Here is a 19,253-nt window from a genome sequence, read left to right as displayed (position 1 = left end):
TAAATAATGTGGACTGATAGCTCTAGACAATGTTATTCTTTCTCAATGGGGCAATGAATCTATACTCTGCACATTTTTGGAAGTCTCAAAAAGTACCCAAAGTAGGTGAAAAATCACTTTCCATGGGTGAACCTTTTATTCTCAGCATGGAGCTTTTAAAACCTCACTAAGCACTCACTGCCTGGGTAGTGTCCCAGAGCTTACACCACAATTGCTGCTGCTTCAGATCAGTTTACTTTGGAAACTCTTATTGAATTTCCGAAGAGGTGTGCAAAGCTTAGCAGGAACAGGCATATAAGGATACCTGCAATATAGTCCTGGCCCCATTTGAAAGGAGCCTTGACTAAATCTGATCTGTGCTGGAAAAACCTGATGCAAGGGATGTCCCTCTGGGCTGCAGCTCCTTCCAAGACTGCAAGAGAAGCCACAAGGAGAACTGGCCTTAGCCCTTCTGCCCAAAGCCAAGTCTGCCCTCACCCCAGGGCTTAGCTCATCCTAATAGGAAGAAGACATCTTCCTGACCAACGTGGCATTTTGAACATTTCTTTTATTCATATCCTCTCACTTCCCTGGCTGCTGTCACATCAATATTATTAAATTGGGATCTATGGTAGTTTATCAGGCAGAATGTCTGAGGGCTCTGGGAAGCAAACATACGACAGAGGTAGAAACACCAGGGAAATCACAAAGAAGATGAAGAATGTTTTAAAGACAGTGCCACCACTCCAGAAGTCTAGCAGCCTGGAAGGACCACAGCTTAGTTTGTTTAGTTCCTTACAAGCCATTAAATTCAGTGTCAACAGAAAGTGTATCTAGGGATGGACTTGCTGTCACTCCTTTCAGACAGATACCTTCTACAGCCAAATAAGTTTGTCCTCTGCACCCGACTCCCTGCAGAGGGAAACATCAGTTCCTATCTGCAGATTGCAGAGGAGCTGTTGTGAGGAGTGATAACCTGAGCATGCTTCTTCCATCATGTGGGTGATAGGTCCAAGCAGGGAGTCTGGTAAGCCCTTTCCCACAGATGTATTGACTGATGGCTCCCACGTTTCATGGGGTTACAGAGTGTCTTGTGATTTTGCTGCAGTTTAGTCCTCATGTATCTACTTGGCAATAGTTTTCCATGGAAAAAGGTGGGATGTGACTTTGGCTCAGCTGTGTGCTGTGGTGGGCTGTGACAGGAGCCCCAGGATGTATGTGAACAAGCACTCCCCACCATCACTGCTTTGTCATGGCCAATCTGGGGTACCCACAGAGCAGCCGCACTACAGCTGGTCGTGGTACATTATTCCACATTTGTTTGTCCAGTGCAAATGCTTTATGAGTACAAATAGATGAATGTTAGGCATGACATTATTCACTCCTTTGAGCTCATACCTGTCTGTGAATCATCAAACTGTTAGACGAAGAGCCATATACGCTGAACAAATCCTGTGCCTGATGGATGTGAAGGGGTACGCCAGGCCCCAGGTGAGGGCAGGACTCCGCAGGGTGCATGGCAAAGGCTGTGAGCCCTCAGTAAACCAAAGCTCACTTGCGGCGCTCATCTGTAAGCAATTCTTGTAAGAGATGCTGAACAGGAATAATGTCAACCCCTGCTCTTTCCTAATGGGAATTTTACACTTTGCATTGATGCACCCTGAGGAAATAAATACTGTTTAAAAATATCTATACGTACATGATTAGAGCTGCTAGGGGAACAGAGGGCAGATGCAGAGGCAAGTGTGTGTTTTCCCTTCCCCCAGCCACTGCACAATGAGATGATACGAATGAACAAAGGCAGTGCTTACAGCTTTAACCAAGGATAGTTTAAAATAAAGAGAAAGATAATACTTTTGAAACCAGGACCATAATTACTATTTATTTCAACAGCAATTTGCCTTATTATGGTGCACAGCATTTGTTACCTAGGCAACAGGTTTCTGTAGAGGCCTGGCTCAAATTAAAGTAAATCAGGCAAGATCTAAAGTCAATATCAATATTATATTTTAAAACCAAAGGACTAGGGAGTCAGCAATTTCACCTAAGTGTTGTATTTTTTATTGTTATCGTAGGCAGATAGAAGAAGCACAGTTTGCATCCAAGTAATACTTTCCTCTTCTGTACTTGACTGATCTTCTTTGTATACATTTGCAAATAAAGTGAATTTTACAGAGTCCTGCTCTTTCCTGAGGAAATAACAGTGGGCATGGATGAGTGACGTGCCATACCCTGCTGCAGTCACCTGTAGAAGAATGACTGACATGTCTAACTTGCTGTTTTAGTTTCAAGCCCTTGCTCAACCCACCTCCATGTTGTTTATGAGCAGGTATGTTCTTTGCTGTGGGCTCAGACAGACAGCCCGGGGAGGAAAGCTTGGGTCTGGTCACTGCCTTGGTACCTGTTCCCTCTTGAGTGACCCAAACAGATGAGCATGGAGGAGGTCAGGTTCCCTGGACCAGTCTATGGCCAGAGCTTATTCATGGGTTGCCCTACGCCTAAGTGCTTTGACTGAAACTAATAGGCAGGGATGTGTATGTAAAGCATCCATCCATGGATGGAGAGCATGACACGAGGATCAATGTCCTCACGCTTGTCTGCAAGCCTGTCTTAAGCTCACATTGTAAGCAGAGACCAAAACACTAGTTTATGAATTCATAAAGTGTGTGGTTTGATGTGTTTCTCATCTATCAGCAAATCATTAAATTAAAGGACTGAATGCTTACAAGTGGGATTTAGGGAATAGTGTGCAGATATAATTTCAAATGTAGCTTCTAAGGATGAGAGGGTTGTATTTTAGAACTTTCTCTTACCTGAAAGAACACTGGAAATGTTAATCAGTGAAGACAGACAATTTTTAGGAAAGGAGTCTGCCTCCAACAGATATTTTAGAGTCCAAGGCAGAATAAATATAGAAAGATAAACCTAAACACTATGAACTATAAACATGATAATCTCTTCAAAAATTCTGCTTAAAAAATTGCAACTCAGCAAACACTAGACAGCTTGGAAATGATAATTCGAACCTTTTCCCCCCCCACCCGTTCTTAATTTGTTTTTGTTTTTTGTTCCTGTCTTGAAAGTTTGAATGGATCAGAAAATGTAATAGGAAGTTTGCAGTGAATGGCAACATAGGAAGGCTCAAATATTCCCCTCTTTCAGACAGGTCTGCAACTATAATCCTTTAATTGGGGAAATTCCCTGCAGACTTTTGACCTATTATATAGATTTGACTGGCTATTATAGGCTTTCCTCTTTGGATTTGGCTTCAACTCTTGGCAAGCCACTGTCTTTGATATCTAACCCTTCCTTAACATACCTCGGTCAGCCTTTCTCCATTCCAGTGCTGCTGAAACATTAGGACTTTTGTAGTAATTAGTGACAGACTCCCTGGCTGCTTTGTGGCTGCCTGTCCATCCTGGTCACCTGTCCCGAGCACCACCCTGACAAAGGCAGCTCTTGGGCAGGGTGCCAGCCCACGGGGCTGGAGATTGCTCTTGAAACAGTCACCCACTTTTGGCGATGTTCTTCAGGGTTGTGCAGTTTCCTTTTATCCTGCCCCTCACATAGTCTGTGAGGGTGCTTAAATGTCATTGAGAGAAAAGAAAGGTCCTGACTGTTAGAACCATTGGGCAGCAAATACTTTGCTGGAAAAACTTCATTAAGATGCTGCAATATGACCCTAAGGTGGTACCCACTTTCTGAGAGCCTTTACAAGTTCATGGCTGCCAATAAATTCCACAGTGGTAAACAACCCTGGCTACTTGATGTTGACAGTACAAGAGCTTTTTAGTAATCTTAAAGTATTTTGACTTGCTGTGCTGCACTCAGTTGTGTTTTCAAATATGCACTTGGGGAAGTTGCTTCAGTTTGTGCTGAAAATGTCAGATGCTTTTCCTGCTAATATGCATCTTGACTGTTGATTCAGTATCTCAAATAATACCAGCAATCAAATGTAGGAAAGACCGTTCCATCTTAATACAGACAGAAAAAGAGGTAGACAAGCTGAATCATTTGCTTGTTGGCAAAAGAAAGGAGTTTTACTCAGCTTTGGCAAAAATAGGTATCTATTAGTTAGTAAGTTTCCCCTGAATCCTTCCTGATTACCTCCTTCACAGGGTCTTCGGGAGTTGCAGGACTTTGGAGGTAACAGGTTTTGGACGAGGTGTTATCACTGGTATCCGTGACTGTTGATGATTAGCAAAGGTCCCTTGGTTCTTTTTTTTTCCGAGAATATCCTGGCCATGCCCCAATTTCATAACATGCAAATTCCTCACTTCAGTTTTAATAAGCTATTGAACTGTGTATGCCACTGGACTGTTGTTTTTGGAGCTGCTCAGAAATTACTTTTCTTAATGAAAATTATGCCTTATGATGAAAAATGAAGCTCGTGTTTTCAGTTGAAAATGGCTTTGTTTTGATACCTCAAGCGTCTCATGGGAGCAGTAGTCTGCATTCTTTATACTCCAAAGCTTTCAGCTGTTTGAGCTTCTTAAACAAACTGCTCCTCCCTTGACCTGCTGTAGGACTTCCCGGCTGTAGGACTCGTTACATGATATCCAGTCCAGCCAGAAAACTTGGACAGCAGAGGAGACTGGAGACAGCTACAGCTTTCATGAACCACCACAGGGACAATCCTGAAATGTTTTGGGTTTTCAAGAAAAAAAAAAAAAAGAAGATTATTTGGATTTCTGGCACTATGCTTTAGATTTCTGGTAATTTGCTTTTTGAAAAACATGCAATTTTGTCCAGTAAATAGCTAATTCTCACCAAGAAGTTAATCTAGGTGAAAACTTTTCAGGAAACAGTGTGATAAAAAGAATTTGCATATAATGTACTGGTTTTCTTTTTTTAAGTAATAATACTCATTCTGTCAAACAGCTGTTCTGTGCTGCACCAGAGGAAGGTTTATAAGACTTACACTTGGTGAAATTATAAATGGCCGCACTTGATATATACATACACGAAGTACTGAACACAATAGAAACTGGAAAATGTGAACTGACCACCTGCACTTGGGTGATCAAATTCATCTGCTGCATAATGAACCTGTAATATAAGCACTTTACTGCTTGAAAATACTGAGCATTTTACAGTAGCCACAACTGCATTCATGTAATTTCAGGCTGATTTTCAGGTATCTGGATCAGAAGATCTTGCATGGAAGGTTTTTTTAACTTGCTTGGGTACTATTTTGTTCAGGCTTGGCCTGACTGCCTCTTAAACATCATCTGTTTTCCTGTCTCTGTTTTCATTCTTGCTATATGGTATTAGATTTTTTATTTAATAGTATATTGTCTTTTTAACTCAGAACTGGCATGTTGTTTGGACTTCCCTATGGCAGCAGCAGGTCCCGGCCTGGTGTTCTCAAACACCTTCCTGTCCCCGTTTCAACCAGCTCTTCAGGTCTCTCACCTTACTGTTTGCACAAGTGGGGCTTTCCCATGCTTTTGTGCACTTTGTCACAGATGTCTGAATGGCTTGAGTTCATCTCTGGGGATTTTTTGTTTTATTGCAATAGGCTACCTCAGCCAGGTTTTGCAATGCTAAAAAGAACAAGTTGGGAAGAAGTTTCCTTCTATCCAAAGTGTGGATTTCAAATCCATTGCTTTATGGTATGCTCAGTACCAACTTTGCTTTCTTTGTGAGGACCAAAGATTTTCCACCTATAATAAAATGATTTGCTGAGCCTTATGGCTTTGTCTAAAATGTTTTATGCATTTATGATCTCTGTTAAACTTGTGTTTTTCCTGTCAACTGAACTGCTTGGTGGGATATTCTCATTTCCTAGCTTCCCTGCATTCATTTCTTTCTACACCCATTCCCATTCCCCTCCTTTTTAACCACACAGCAGCAAAAAGGCATTCTTTGGTTAGCAGAAGTTGAGCATAAAATATTCAGATTTTCAGGTCAGTTGAGGGCTTTTGTACTACTTTAAAAGTAACAAGCTCTGAGGAACAGCAAATTCACAGAAAGTTGATGAGATTTGGGCATGTTAGTTGATTTTATCCTGAAAACAAAATATTGTGTCTTCCAAGATACCTTATGTCTTTTGTTTCTCCCTTCTCCTGATCTGGTGAGAGTGATGGAGCAGACACAATTCACTGACTGACTCCTTTGATGTCAATGGGATGAAAGCCATGGCCAAATTGGGCTATGGGCTTTCAAGATGACTTGGTGTATCATTTTCTGATTACCTTAATAAAGCTACTGTAGCAAATCTACAGCTGCCAGGATAATTTTAATACAACAATTGTCTTTCTTATTGTGGTATTATGTAATTGTATTGTGCCCAGGAAAAAAATAATCCTGCCATGCCTTCAGGATATTTCTGGAGGCTGCTCTTCTACAATATTCATTTTGATTGCTAATCTGATAGGTAAACCTGTTAGTTTACCTATCACGCAGTCAGTCTGGCATCCTTTGTTATACATGAGTATATCATGTAAGCTCTACCTTTGACTGGAGGAGCTAGAATTAGCTGAGGGGAGATAACCAAACTGGCAGTCCCACTCTGAAATGTGAGTATCCGAACTGCAGCATTAGCTCCCATGTTTGCTGACTCTTTGGGTTGTCATCAAATCTCAGACTCAAAGATGAAGTTTTTTAAAGACTGAAATGTGTTTTGTCTGCATGGACAAGTCAAGTTTGCTGCTCCCTGACTCACGGATTATGTCTGTGTGACCTGTCAGACAATGCTGCAGCTCCTGCATCACTAGCAGCAGTTGCTGTTGGGTGTCCCTGTAGGTGTCTATGATGGTTCTGCAGAACCCGTGTGCAGTAAAAAGTAGTAAAGATGTATCATGATTAGAAAATAAGCAGGTATCCACCTACTAAATGGACCACAACACCCTCTGGATAAAAAGCTTAGTTGCTGTGCAGACATAGTTTAGAGAACAAATGAACCTTTCAGATGGGTTTCATTTATTAGTCTGTTCTGTCCAACATAGATATGAATGTTGATTCTTGCTTCCCAGAGAAGAGGACTGCAGTGATTGCAAACTTCTAGGTATTTTACATATTTATTTTGTCTTTTCCAAACAATTACCTAAAGCTTCTTGAAGATTAAAATTAATCAATTTATGTTTAGTTGAACTGTGTTTTAAAAATTATGACATGTATCTTTAGTCCTAAGGTAGATTTACAAATAACCAGAAGACATGACTACTGAGACTATAACCGAACAGTATTTATCTTTTTAATCACTTGCCGGTTATGTTCTACGCTTAGCATCTATGACTGATTATTCAACAAAATATTGGCAAGATTTTCTTTCTAGACTCTTACTTTAGTGCCTGAAGCATAAATTAATTCTTACTTTCAACTGTTAGCAATCCAGCCAACACTCAGTGCTTAGTATGCTGGATCTGTGATAAAAACACGTCCCTGCAGAGGCAAGTGTCTTTGACTTAGTACAGTATTAAATAACTAATGTTGTGACAATCTTTCAGAAATGTCATCACTCCTGCATGTCAAAAGGCTCTTCAGCACATTTATAAACTGGCCGATAGCAATGTGGCTTGTTAGCTCAGCTTAAATAGTTTCTCCAAAGGTATACCTTCATTTACAGATTGGAAGAGACTTTAAATTTCTGTCAGAGTGGTTTTATAAACCATTAAACAAGCTGCCAGGCACATGGATGCTCTCAGAAAAACCAGGAGGACCAGTGGTGTCACTCAGAAGAGGACCCTCTGCAATTCCACGACCACAACCTCTCTGCCTCCCCGTCTTGACTGACAGCGCTCTGATGAGCTGCTCCTTGGGGAGGGTTTCTTCTAGTTAGATAAATACACAGGCATCCACATGCTCTGCCTCTTCCTATTTATTAAAAATAATAATCTGAGAGCTTTTCTACCCGTATTGTTGTATAACAGCAAAATGGGATAACTGCCTGTGGCTCTGATTTATAATCAGATTCCAGATGCAATCGACTGGGCAGCAGATTAATCACTTACACCCTCCTATTTAAGCTTGGGTGACAGACTATCCTTTTCCATTAATATGGTGATTTTTTAAAAATACAAACAACGAAAGTAGGAATGTGGGATTAAATAAGGAGGTGGTTGTGGAACTGAAGTTCCTCTTATCGCTGGCTAATTCACCTTTCTACTTTAAAATTGATGTCCTACATCCAGTGGCTCTGAAGATGAACTTCTTACAGAACTGTGACATCTGCCTAGTATTTGTCTGTTTGAATGTATTCATATTTAATCAGGGTATGATTGTGTATTTTTCCAGATAATACCTTGCCTGCAGCTATGGCAGCAGCCTTTTAGAAGAGCCTTTTAAACTGTAATTAAATAAAGTAAATACACACAGAAAGAGCTTGGAAGCTGTTCATTGAGGACAAGAGCATTTGGGATGCAAGAGGTGTTATTTTTCTGTGTTGACCTCTAATAATTTGCGTAAACCACCTGCCTTAGCTTATCCAACTGTTAAATTGTTAGAAGAGCACATTTTTGCCCCCAAGGGTTGTGGACAGAACTCATTAATGTTTCATAAACACTTTCAAAGGCTTTTGTAAGATCATTCGATTCACAGTGGGTCACACTAATAAGATCTAATGATAAAAGGTAAAACCCAAGTATTATTATAATATTATTCACTTTCAAACGCAAATATTTTAACAGATTGTAACAATCATGGCACCTTTACAATAAGAAATTAATCATAATTTTTAATTGAAGCATTATTTCTAATTAAAACAACTTTAATTCCACAGCAACAACATTATTTTTTCTATTGACAAGCCAATAAAAATTCTGACATTGGTAGTCAGAGATTTTGTAATTAAATTCTTTATAACACATCCTAGCTCCCACTCTGATTTTTATCCATCTCAGTACACAGTGCTGCCAGCAGCTTTCTACAACAATTTAATGATTTCTGAGAGAGCAGTCATTCATTTATAAGCGACCCTCCCCAACCCCCATGATATAAACTTTTCCTAACAATAAAGCCTGGATTTTTTTCTCTCTTCATCCTCAGTTTAAAAAGTTATTGCCTATTTCCAATGACTCCTGAAATGGGTCGGATGCATCTGCATGAGCCAGGTATTGACCAGAAATGTTTAGCATCAGGCCTTATTCTCACCTCCCATAGCATCTCTGAGTGGCTCAGGTGGGACTAGGGGACACCAGAAAGCCCTGTGCCTCTAGCAAAGGCATCAGGAGAGGGTGCAGTGTGGCAGATGTGCTGAGATGCACAATAGCTCCCTCACAAGACAATGAAAAGACAGTCACAGACATGGGCAGCAGCTGGAGTTTGTCCTCTTCTGGAGATTTAAAAGCTTTGCTACATTACTTAAGTTTTCCAAAGAAACATCTGCATTTTCAAAGGTGAATTTTCTACCAGACGGGTCCTAGTGTTTGGTCCAGGATGCCCACAATTTTTTCCTGCAAAGGATCCCTGAACATAGTGCTCAGTGCCTCATGGAGGATGCTCAGTTCTCCAAAGCTGGGCATAAGGTACAGGCTGCACACACTCAGATAAAGTTTAAACCTGCTCTAGCCAAATTCAGTGAAATTATGGCAACCAGGATTTCATAAATACATAAAGCATATTATTATATACCATCTTCTAGGTCTTTGTTTTTTTTTTCCTGTTTTCAGTCCTGGGACTGCCTAGTAGATATTAGCTTTGTTCACACAAGGTTCCCTAAAGAAGTGCCTTCTGGAGAGACGGATCTGTGCAAAGATTTCCTCTCAAACCTATACATTTTCAGAACCTGCTCTAAAGCAGGCTGGAAAAGGGATGTCCTGCTCTGCAGGAATTCCTATATTCTAGTTAATTGATCACAGCGTAACATTTGAGGATGCATGTTTTATGAAGCAGAAAAGCTGAAATGATAAAACAGCAAATTGTTTGAACACTGCAGAAATTAATTTGCAGCTAGCTTTTAAATTTACAATTCCAATGAAATGAAAAAGTTGCTGGTGAATATTTTGATTTATCTGAAACTTTGTTTCCAGGGGAAAAAAAAATACAATAGCAATACTGAATCCTGCTGGTGATTCTTGAGGCTATTTGGCTTTCAGTCCCCTTTATTAAAAATACCTTTTTTGCTTGAGGAGGGGTTGTTTGGTGCAGGTAATACACCCAGCAGTTCAGAAGGAAAGTTCAGCGTTGTGTTCCAGTCAACCCTTTCTCTCCCTGGCAGGGTGCCCAGGAAGGACAGACATGGGCACCTAATTTAGGAACTCCAAGGCTCCTGTTTAGATGTAAATAAAACATTTAACTATGGATTTTCCTCAACTCCACATAATCAATATTTGCAGTAGGAAAGAGATGATCAGGAAGGTAGCAGAGGATATTGTGTGGCAGAAAGAATATCTTGACTGCCAAGTGACACTTAATTGCTTGGAAAAAAAGAATCTTGGCTCTTTAAGAAGGCAAGCAGACCCAGATTTACAGGGTTACTATACAGCCATGCTTGAAAGATAAAAAATCAGCTTTAAACATAGGTGTTACATATCCACTGGAAGTGAGCTGATAAAAGGTTACTCTGCCCAGAATGAAGCGAGGACCACATTTGCCAGGAGTCCACCTATGGGCCACTGCTGAAAAACTGTAGTTTTTCTAACTGAATGTACAAGTCTGTTACCTGTTCACCTGAAATAGCTTTCTGAAGGTAATAAGTAACTTTGATGTTGTTGCTTTATGAAAGGCATTTAGGTCTGAAGGAGACTACTGTTTTTGCTATTTACCTATTGAATGCTACAAAATGTAAAATTGTAGACTAGAGCTAGCCTAGAAATAGTGTTTTTTCTGGAGAGATTGAAGGCTGTGAATCTCTACTACAATGACCAGAAGAAGGTAACTCACCATAAGGGACATCTACAAACTTACAAACTCTGAAGCATTAAAGATCAACAGCCTGCTCCTCCCCAGTTAGCTATGGGGATATAGCTGGTAAGTACCTCACAGAGTGGTCCTTCTCAAAACTTCTCCTGTTCTTGTCTCTAAAGTAGATGAGGCTTATCCTAGCTATATGGATGACTTTGTAGACCTTTGACTTTTAATGAAACACAGAAGCAAAATGTTCCTTTGCAAGCCTTGTGAACACAGAAAAAAGTTTTCTCGTAATCTGTCCATTTTGCACAACACTTTGTGAAGGTCTGCCAACTGTGTCAACAGCAAAACAACACTGGGTTGTGTATAACAGAAGTTAAAAATCTGATGTGCATGTCCCAGAAACTACGATCATGTTGTTGACTCTTGTAACACAACCATGGCACAGTTTTAATGAAACGCACTCCCTTTGGCTACAGGAGATCTACAGTTCTCGCTGACACCTGGAGGTACAAGTACCCTTAAAAGTATGTGAACAGTGATCCAGATGCAGCAAAATCTCCGCCAGAGTAGCTGAACCCTGCTCTACTGAAGAGATGGAATGAGACAGCAAAGAGCCTTGACTTTGCCCACGGCACCCGCAGAGCCTGAGTGCTTCCCTGTGAGCTGGAAGGCGCTGACCTGGCAAAGCACTGTCAAGCGAAAGTGATAGCTGCTCCTGTCACCTCCTATCTTCTCTGCAGCTCAAGGACCAAAAGTAAAAACTCGCTGTAGAGAAGGTCCAGGGAGGATGTCTTCAGAGTGTCTCACAGAGCCCGGTATTGTTATTCTCCCTACCTGCCATAGAGGATACAAGAATTTGGGTCTCACTTCTCAAAAAAATTGTAGCTGCAGCGTGAATGTGCCTGATAGATGCATTCACTGCTGGAAGGTGTTAGATCTTTCTCACTGGTATACGCAAAAAGGGCAGGAAACTTTGATTGTCTCAAACATGGAAAGTCACCAAGTCACATTACTCCTATTCTAATAGGTTTCCTGTTGGCAATCCATAAAATCATAGAGGAAGTTTTTCTGACTGGTCCCACCAGAAAGATCAGAACTACCTTGCTGAAGGAACAGGCCTGTTCTAAATGGTGTTAAAATTGTACAGGCAAGATTTTGGTTTTTTTAGACATGTTGTACTTCCCTAATGACCAGAATAGGACTAATGAATTTAAATGCTTGGAGGAACACAGAGCTGCACAGCTTCCAGCATCACCCAGCTGTGTTGTACACTGCTAGCTACACTGGTGAGCAGCCATCTAAATTGAAGCCGCCTGGGGTAGAACGCGCAGCTGGATGTGCTAGAGAAGGTTTACCACAGGTCCATGCCTGCTCCTTCGCTTTTAAACATCTATGTTTTTGTGTTAAGTTCTTCTGTGATGATTATATCTTTGTGATGATTATATCTTTGCAACACAAGTCCCCATTTTTGCTTTGTTGAAAAGAGTCATTACATACTTGATGATTTGGAAGCTCCACTGTAACCTTTCCAAACCTTACGGCTAACAACTAACAAAAGAACAAACCCAGCACATAACTACTTACTGTCACTTTTTGCTGCCAGCGAGAGCAAAATAAATCTCACAGAAGCATACAGGCATAGCTTTGGACTGAAGATTTGCTTTAAAATTAATCTGAAAAATATATAACAAGACTTTAAAACAGATATCTAGCCTCATGTGAGAATACTGGTGCTCTGATTCACACACACCTAGAAAGATGTGCACTAAGTGAACAGCGTTTGCACCGAGCAGGTCTCTGCTTGTGTAAATGAATGCAACAATTAGAAGAAAAACTGCTGGATCAGAATCAACATTAGGTCAGGGCTTAGCCTCTATGGCACCCATTTTGACAGGTCACCAGGCTCTTAAAGCACCTGCAGAATCTCCATCAATTCTTCAGGGCCCCAGGCTGCTGGTGTCCCAGGCAGACCTCTTTCAAACAACACTACTGAAAAGCCTCTAGGCATGAATCCATCCTGGAAACTATGATTTGCATTGAACTGTTTCAAGATATTGCAGAACAGAAGATGAGTATGATATGAGCGAAAGGACTGGTCACAAGCGGCAGATGGCATCGTGAATCAGTTCTGATGACAACTTTTTGTCAAATGTGTTTTCAACTTAACAAAAGTGACTTCCAAAACTGTCTGTTGATAGCTCACTGTTCTGAATTTAATTACCCAAACATTTCCTATAATTTCTTTCAACATGGGAATCATGGCCTTTAGCACAATTCTTATCAAGATAATCAAGCTTTTATTTCTTCCCAGTAGACTGGGCTATCTGCTGTGTTAACTGGGAGATCCCTCCATTACATTGTATTAATAGCTCTAAAGTCCAGACAATGAGGTTACTCAAATCCGGCAAATACATACTAAATGGCAATGTTAACAATTTAACAATCTAGTTACAAGCAGTAGGCTACAAAAAAAAAGTCGAGTTGTCTCTGTCTTTTCTTAGTTTTCCCCTTAATGGTCTCATTAGTTTTTGTAGTTGGTCATAGTGGTTAATGGCCTCAGCAATAAATACAGCGAAGAGAGGTTTTAAATTGTCGAGGTAAATCTGTGCTACTGGTTTGTCTTGTTATTTTCCATGTTGACCTCTGTTACCTTTATTTAGGTCATGCTCCCTTAACTTTAACTGTTTCGGAGTCTAACAGGTGATATCTAACTCTGAAATATTAAATCTTGACCACATACATGCCAGGTCACTGAGTGCTCCAGGCTCCATAAGATGATGTATCAAGACCTCTAGGATTACAGTAGCTTAAAATCAGGAGCATTTGAGAACAGTGACAACAAAACTGTGGTGTCTTTTCATTTGTCTCTTGTAGTCCTGAACTTTATTATTCAGGTTTTGCCAGCAGCCCTATGATGGCCAGGGAGTCCCTTTTAAAAACACCACCACAAACCTAACAGTTTTTATTCAATCATATGAGTCTAGAATCAGGGAGCTTAAGGGAGAATGACAAGCAAAACAAAAATTGCAATCAAATCTCAAGACTGGCGATCATGTGCCTGACACGAAGGTCCTTCATCACAATTTCAGGATCTGTGTGCTACGATAAAAGATTAGTGATAAAGATCATCGCATTTTGTGCTTCCTTTCCTTTGACAGATTTCATGTCTGATTCACTGTGGTGTTTATTGAGTCCAGGGGTGTTCAGGCAGTGTACAACTGGAGTAAAACACCCATGAATCATGCCTTCGACGTGCTCTTTACTGTAGCCACTAACACTTTATAATGTTGTCTAGAAATCCAAAAGAATGATTTAGTCAAACCATGGTTTCTATTTCATTTGTATTAAACCTGGCTCTCTGCCTAAATTCTTGGCATTTTGAGCAGTCAACTTAAGCTAGAATATATTGCTTTGTCCATAGCATTTGTAACCTTTATTGATCTGCTCAGGTAAAAGCACAGAGCAAAAGGTTTTTATTATTGATGTGGAAAATATTACTTCTCCATTGTTTTTCAGGCCACAAACATCTGTCACTTTTCCTTGATATATCACCTTAAGTCTTCTTTGTTCTGGTCCTAGAAATCCCATCTACGTTTATTTTGTGGGATTCAGGTGTTTTTCCATACAGAATCATGGAATAGTCTGGGTTGGAAGAAACCTTCAAAGGTCATAAAATCCAGCCCCCTGCAATGAGCAGGGACATCTCCAACTAGATCAGGTTGCTCAGAGCCCTGTCTAGCCTGGCCTTGAATGTCTCCAGTGATGGGGCATCTACCACCTCTCTGGGCAACCTGGGCCAGTGTTGCATCACCCTTGAATAGCTGAATTAACACTGGCTCATAGCACTTTCTTTGCATCTAACTTTTGAATACAATATTTTGCACGAATACAGCTTGCCATGCTCACCCATCTTCTCAGACCAATGTGATCTTTTCCTGCAGCTTCAGGGACGCCCCTCAGGGATTGCGCTACATTCCCTGCAGCAGTACTGCCCCAGGGAGAACATCCTTCTGCAGAGCACAGCAGCTCCACCACCTGCTCCTCCTCTTGTGTGCAAAGCCAATTGGCAGCAGAGATTGCTGTGCACAGCTTCACTTTCTGATTTTCTCACCCCTGATTTTATTGCACACACCCCTCCTCTTGCTGGGCTGTGAGAGCCGAGCTTCCCCCAGCAGTGGGGAATGGTGTAGAGGGACCCAACACCTCCACCTGCCCCAGAAGTTGTAGGTGTATTATCACAGCTAATGATTTTTGGATTTTTTTTTTGTTTGTTTGTTTTTGTTCTGGTTGATACTTGGTGTCTCTAGTCCCTGCATCTGGCAGTTCCAGCTGTGCAAGTAAAAATTTCCATACCTGTCACAAGCCCTGTGACCCAGCAATAGCAGGGAAGCTTGCTTGGTGCCTCCACCCTGCCAGAGCCACCATCCCAGATGCCCTCTTTGCTCTTATGACTTCTGAGGCAGAAGAAGCCTCCCAAGGTTTTCGGTCAGTGCATGGCTGTCATGTCTGATACACATCAGAGTGATACCTTCAACAAGTGCATTTTCTTATGCCATTTGTTGATTTCTCCTTTCTAATTCCACCTGCTGAGACCCAAACTGTTGCCACATCAGTCACAGAGGCCACATCAGTCACTGGCTATTATCTGTGTCTGAGGATAGTTTCTTTAGTTACCAGCATTTGAAACAACTACAGATTGTTACTTTTCTATTTGTGTTCTCTTTGTATGACTATGCATTCAGGCCATTCATTTTAATTGTTCATTCCTGTCTGGGCTATATGCAAGTTTGTGTATATGTTTGCATATTGAGGGTGATATCATTTATCCTTGTACAATCATGGTTTGTGTGCCTGTGTGCATACAAGTAGGTTAATGCATTCATTTCTTCATACATGTGCAGCATGTTTCTGCCAGTGTTAGGTGATGATGAGCTAATGTGGTTTGTTCTGCATGCAGTATGCCTCCACCTGCATGTTAATCCTTCTCAGCAGACTGTCGTTTGAATCATACATTATGTAAGGAAGGCAGCACTGCTTCCCAGTGGAGAACATTTATTTTAGGTTTTAGTTTTCAGAAATGAATTCAAGATGATACTCCATCATTATGAAAGAAAAAAAAAAGTTTTCCCTGACTGAAGTATTTACTCGTCTTGGAAGCCATGTCATGTGTAGCAGTGAAGAACATCTCTAGATCCAGTGGATGGGATCCATTTCATCTGTTATTTGCCATCATAAAGTCAGACTGGTCGTCGTGGCACTTTCTGTAGTCAGTGAAGAAAATGCAGATCTGGAGACTCCCTCTGTAGTCATCCCATCCTACAACGGATGCCTAAAGCAGTTGGGAGGACAGCAGTCTAAGGACAGATGTTTGTAGTAGGCCACTGGAGCTTGCTGGTTTTTGCTTTTCTTATGTAGGAGGAGAGTTTTACTCACCTCTTTATCTGCTGAAGTGAGTTCGGGGACTCCAGAAAAGCAAAAACAGCTAAACTGAACTAGCAGCCATTCTCTTGATATGTTTAATGACCACAATTATCCTTGCATGCAGTTTTTTTCAAGTCTAGACATGGCCCACATTGGATGGAAGGCATTAAAGGGAATTGACTAGAAAATGTGAACTGTAAAGAGCTCAGGCATTTAATAGCATAGAACCTGGATGGAAGTTTCAACAGAGGAACTGTGGACACAAGACTAACCCCAAAGCCAAAGAAATACAGTCCCCTTGAATTTATGGGCTTGTATGTGATCCTACAGGTGAATGATGATTAACTTGGAAATAATGAAATAATTTTTAGTACAGATGCAAGGCCAACAGCTCATGTTTGTATCAGCCTGGAACTGCTGAGCAGACAAATGGGACATCAGTGCTACAGCACTGGTAAGCCTGACATGGAACGTAAAGCAGCTATCCCCGAAGGAATATGAAGATGCTCATTAAAAGTAATAAGAGTCCAGGAAATGAACAATTAATACCCACTTTTTTTTTATGATTTCCCCAGAGTATTTGTGAAAGATAGAAATCCCAGGCAAAACCTCATACCTTTTGTAGCTGTTAAGACATAAACCAGACACATATTTGGACTAAGCAAAACTACAGGATGTTTATTATCCAGTGGAACTAGAACACCAAAAAGGTCTTGGAAGTCTAATAGGATTATTGAATTCGAACAAAAGGGAAAAAGATGAGCTTTTCCTTTTTTGCTTTGATGAGCTTGAGACAATCAGAAACTCGATGGACTGGGGGGAACACACTTGTTTATAAAACACAAGTTGTTTTTTTTTTATGAGCATCAAGTTGCTGATATACATATAAATTATAGAAGTGAACACTTTTTATGTTTTAAACCTCTCTGTTTAAGTAGGATTTTTTATATATGATCATATTACAGTTTATTTTTTGCGCAGGGTACCAGAATGGTATAATTTGGGGGAAGTAATTGCCAATACTTATTTTTAAGGGCTGAGATATTTTTTTTCTTTTGGTGAGTATTTCACTGGACTTTGGGTGGAACTGAATCCAGATCCATGTTTTAATAAGAATGTTTTGGATTGGTCTGATTATACTACTATAAATATGGAAATGCTTCAGATTAATACTTTTGTTTGGTTGGTTTTTTTTTACAGCAGTAATGCCCAATCTGTCTTAGGCATGCCTTATAGCTGTAGCTTTTCCTTGCCATTATACTATCTTTTCCTTTTTTCCTCCATCATTCCATGACCCATGACTCCTCCATGTCCCTGCCTTCTGAGATCTATAGCACTATAATCCCTTACTACCAAGCAGCATGTTCTTTTTCTCTGAGATGTGAACCTGGGAGTGAAAAAGAAAATAAAGAAGAAACATAAACTTAACAGTTGTCTCTCTCCTGTTCTTCAGTCTCAGCAGTACCTCTGCTCTCTTTTCTATATCTTATCTTTAATGCTGTCATGCCTCACTAAGAAGGCTTGACTCATGGTTGGGAACTACTGCTTTTGGTGATGACTTGTTACTTTTTTTTCTTCTGTTTATCACATCTGAGCTAACTCAACAGCTTTCAGTTGCTGCCAAATTGTCAACACTGGACCCAGACATTCCCTGTGTACAGAACGAATGCGGCCAGAGCTTTCTAAGTGGAGCATCTGAAAGTCCGCTACTCCCTACTCCTCTCCACACCAAATATACCTCAGTCCGTTCCTGAAGGGGTGGCATTGCCAACGAGAGGTGGGAGGATTTGGCTTCTTTGCCCACTTGCCCTTCTGCCTTGCAGTTGAGGTGCCAGCCTGGGAGTCTGCAGTGATGCTGGTGTTGGGATGTGGCTTAGAGCAGAACTGGAATGGCTGTTTCCCATCTGGTTCAGAGCAGCTGTCATATGGTAACAAATGCCAGTATCCAACAGCAGGAGCCTGTTTTCTTTGTGTGCACATGTTTGTGTCGTGTGTGTGTAACTTCTGAACTATCACTGTGCTGGGAAGCAGCTTTTTTCTTTTTGGTTGTAAAAGTGCATATTACTCTGTGCTGTGGTCTGCAAACCATAGTTTGCATTGCTCTGGCTCACTGGCTAAAACGCCAAGCTAATGCGTATGTGTCAAAGTAATTTAACAAACTATGAACTAGAAATACATTTTATTTATATTTTGCAAAGGGATCTGGGAGAGATGCTGGCTTGACATCTTGATTAAGGATCAGAAATGACTGTGATGAGTCCTTCATTTAACATATAATGTTACTTAATACCTGAAACGTCATCTATGGTGTTTATATATGCTGTTTACAGAGGAAGCATGCATTGAAGCAGGTTACCTGCAGGGTGGTCTTCTGCAAGGATACCATATTTTCAGGAGTTTTAAAAGTATCCAAAAGCCTGTAGAAAACCCGCAAAATGGAAACAGGTTCAAAACTTCCCCAATAGGACATTTTCAAATAAAGAAGAGTAATTATTCCCTGCAGCAGGTCAGTTTGGATTCCTGCCTACAGAAAGGTGAGGACTATTTCAAAACTGAGTACAGGGAAGCAAGAGAAACTAAACAAAAGGTAGGTTGTGTTAAAAAATATCTCTGCTTGATTGCGATTCTGGACAAGCCTTTTGTGAAGTATTAGTTACCTCAAGAACTGACTGGGTAATGGGACCAGCTTTCCAGCGCCTGCTCTTGCCCATCTGGCTAAGGAGCTTTGTGCGCTTGGCCAGGACATGACAACTTTTGGGACTTCTGGTGTGTGGCATTTAACCAAGGAGAGCAGCTGTTGCTTTTTGTAGAGCCAAGATCTTGCCCAGTCCCCAACTGTGAGCTTGTCATATAACCCAGCCCCATAATGGAGGTAACAACGTCTGCCTTTCTTCAGAAATTACTTTGAGATCTGCCAAAGAAAATGGCCTATTCAAATGCAAAGCCCGATGCTTTTATTTATTAATAGATATTGTGCCAGAGTCACCAATCTGCTCCTGGTGCCTAGTGCTGCTCTGAAAACAGAGGATCTGCTGCTTGATTTAACCCAGCCGGTGAGC

General features: G+C 40.9%; 1 long non-coding RNA gene across 1 annotated transcript in view; it reads left to right on the top strand.

Annotated features, from left to right (window-relative positions):
* LOC135578217 (uncharacterized) overlaps positions 1–17,622 on the top strand; it is a 36,719-nt gene extending 19,097 nt beyond the window's left edge. Inside the window, exon 2 of the long non-coding RNA XR_010469565.1 lies at positions 11,250–17,622. This is a non-coding gene — a long non-coding RNA (uncharacterized LOC135578217). The remainder of the gene's footprint in view (positions 1–11,249) is intronic.
* The last annotated feature ends 1,631 nt before the right edge of the window (positions 17,623–19,253 follow it).

This window comes from Columba livia, chromosome 1, assembly GCF_036013475.1.
Source record: "Columba livia isolate bColLiv1 breed racing homer chromosome 1, bColLiv1.pat.W.v2, whole genome shotgun sequence".
NCBI lineage: Eukaryota > Metazoa > Chordata > Aves > Columbiformes > Columbidae > Columba > Columba livia.
The sequence above is the reverse complement of the archived record's forward strand: the minus strand, read 5'-3'. Positions and strand labels throughout refer to the sequence as shown.